Source organism: Orycteropus afer, unplaced genomic scaffold (genome assembly GCF_000298275.1).
Source record: "Orycteropus afer afer isolate SDZICR_OR568_19922 unplaced genomic scaffold, OryAfe1.0 scaffold00104, whole genome shotgun sequence".
Lineage (NCBI taxonomy): Eukaryota > Metazoa > Chordata > Mammalia > Tubulidentata > Orycteropodidae > Orycteropus > Orycteropus afer.
The window spans coordinates 2,105,275-2,108,547 of record NW_006921691.1 but is presented as its reverse complement, the minus strand read 5'-3'; the positions used below and the strand labels follow the sequence as shown (position 1 = coordinate 2,108,547).

At 37.9% G+C, this 3,273-nt stretch overlaps 1 protein-coding gene across 1 annotated transcript in view; it reads left to right on the top strand.

Moving 5' to 3' along the window:
• The window catches only part of MRPS27 (mitochondrial ribosomal protein S27), a 196,325-nt gene that overhangs the window by 189,492 nt on the left and 3,560 nt on the right, over positions 1-3,273 (top strand). The window lies entirely within an intron of this gene.

The following is a 3,273-nucleotide window of genomic DNA, read 5'->3' as shown; positions in this document are numbered from 1 at the left end:
ATCAAACTCACCAAAACCAAAGACAAAGAAAGAATCATGGAGAGCAGCATGGGAAAAACAAAAAGTTACCTACAAGGGACAACCAATAAGACTAAGCTCGGATTTCTTGACAGAAACCATGCAGGCGAGAAGACAGTGGGATGGTATATATAAAACACTGAAAGAGAAAAATTTCCAGCCAAGAATTATGTAACCAGCAAAACTGTCCCTCAAATAAGATGGTAAAATTAGTACATTTCCAGATAAGCAGAAATTAATGGAATTTATTAACACCAGACCAACCTTACAAGAGATGCTAAAGGGAGCCCTTTGGACAGAGAAACAACAACAACTGGCCATTAACACACATGATGATATAACCCAGAAACCAACCCAGCTATGGAAGTATCCAAAGTAAATAAGCCTACAGGATTGTAAACAGGGAACCAGAGACACCAACCGACAAATGAAGACAACTACAAACCAAAAAGAGGGAAAAAAAATCTGTGTCGTTATAGAACATCTAGATGGTAGGGAAGTCAAGACAACTACAAGAAAGAACAAACTGTTCTACACTTGGGAAGAAACTATAAATCACAGGGTAACCTCAAAGAAAAATGATAAACCTCTATATCAAAATAAAAAAGAGGACCAGCATAAATATTCAACAAATACTAAAACTGTAGCAATGAAGGAAGTGATAACATGATTCATAAACAAAACGAGCGCAGCATAGAAAATTATACGGAACAAAGAAACCGACACCATGAAAAAGCACATAACAAAAATGACAGCAACAAATTCATATTTGCTGATAATTACATATCTGGCAAGGGACTTACCTCAAAGATTGATGGAAAACTCCAACGCATCAACACCAAAAGAATTAACAATCCAGTTGAAAAATGGGCAGAAGACATGAATAGACACTTCAACAAGGAGGATATTCAGGTGGTCAGCTAATAAATGAAAAGATGCTCACAATCATTGGCCATCAGAGAGATGTAAATCAAAACAACAATAAGATATACCGTCTCACCCCAGCATTGATGGCAAGGTTCAATGAGACAGAAAATAACAAATGCTGGTGGGGATGTGGAGAGATTGGGACTCTCATACACTGCTTGTGTGACTGAAGTGACACTCTGCTGTGGAAAGCAATATGGCGATTCCTTAGAAAGTTGGAATTGGAGATACCATTTGACCCAGCAATCCTATTAGTGGGTGTATATCCTAGAGAGCTGAGAGCCAGGATAGGAACAGATACATGCACACTCATGTTCATCACAGCACTATTTACAATAGCAAAAAGATGGAAACAACCTACATGACCATCAGCAGAAGAGTGGATGACCAAACTATGGTACGTACACATACTGGAATGCTATGCAGCATTAAAGAATAATGTAGAGTCTGCAAAACACCGCATAATATGGATGAACTTGAAGGACATTATGCTGAGTGAAATAAGTCAGTCACAGAGGGATAAATATAGTATTAGTTTGTTGTTGTGGAGGGTCAAGGAAAGGTTTATATATGGAGGGAAACTTTCTTTGTTGGTTGCCAGGGGTGGGTGCAAAAAAAAATGCATTTGACCCATGTCACTTTAGTATTCTGTTTTTCACTGTACATAAATTATATTTCAGTAAAATACGTTTTTTAAAGAAATGTCATCAGTGTCTCTGATCTGTAAATGAGGAAGTTATTATGTTGAAGAATGTCGTATTGTGTATGTTTTCACCACAGTAAAAGTTAAAAAAAAAACCTGTTTTGAACATTGACGATGTATGTCTGGCAGTAACAAACAACGTGCAAGACAAGAACAACACTGACAGTGATGGTTAAGGTTAGGTGTCACCGTGTCTGGGCTATAATTCTAAATGGTGTAGCAGTTATACATTGATATAGTTTGGCTTTATGTAATGATGTCATTTGACAGTTATGTAATGAGGTAGTCATGTTCCATTTTGTGATCTGATGTGAACATCCTCCATTTTTGCGTAATGCTGATTTTCACATAATGGACTTGATCTTTGGAACCTAACCACGTCAATAAGTGAAGAGTGGGTATATAAATCCTTTGCCAAGAAATCCTGAGCCAGATTTGTACACTGCATTCTGACTTAGAGCGATATGGTTCAGATGTTGGCAAAAGCAAGAGTTTGAGTATAATCTTAGTGCTATTAAAAGGCCTTGGGGGGATTTTCTGGGGTTTTTTTTCCTAATAGAACATAGACAGAATTAATCAATATGCAATAGGTACTTATGTGGGCCCTAATGTTGTCTCTATCCCATCTCTGGTGATTAGGTCCTCTGTGGGTCAAGGGAGGTGCACACCAGGTGAAGTGGTAGGGGGAAAGGCAAAACAAAAAGAGACCCTCTGTTTTATAATTTACTGCATCCCTAAGTCACAGAAGTCACTTCATTAAAATGAATTTCATGTGTGCATCTTTGTTCTTTGCCAGCAGCTTACATGGATTACACTTAAGTCTAATTTATAGATAACCCTGTAAACAAAAATCTTCCTGAGGGAGGCTCTCACTATATTCAGAGGCTGAATTATGCATTCAGAATGCTTAATTGTTGTTTATACTCTGTGGTGGTCTTTCCCCTTGTCCCAGTTCCACACTGATTGAGGAGGGAAAATGGAAGCAGGAGGTACTTGCGTGTCCATCAAGCACAATTCTGGGTCCTTCCCTGGTTATCTAAAAGTGAAATCAGATGCTGTTGTGCTGATTCCCTTACACAAACACATCTGCACTTGCTTAGTGTACCATTTGTTTGTTTTAAATGCATTTTATTGAAATATAATTTATGTACAGTGAAATACACAAAACTAAAATGACATGGGTCAATCATTTTTTTTTTTTTTTTTTGCAGCATTCCCTTCCCTCTCCTCCCTCTCCTGGCAATCAACAAAGAAACAAAGTTTCCCTCCATATATAAATCTTTCCTTGACCCTCCACAACAACAAACTAATACCTTATTTGTCCTTCTGTGATTGACTTATTTTACTCAGCATAATGTCCTACAAGTTCATCCGTATTATGCAGTGTTCTGCAGACTCTACATTATTCTTTAGTGCTACATAGCATTCCATTGTGTGTATGTACCATAGTTTGGTAGTCCACTCTTCTGTTGATGGGCATGTAGGTTGTTTCCATCTTTTTGCTATTGTAAATAGTGCTGCATTGAACACGGGTGTGCACATATCTGTTCTTGTCCTGGCTCTCACTTCTTTAGGATATATACCTACTAATGGGATTGCTGGGTCAAATGGTATCTCCAATTCCA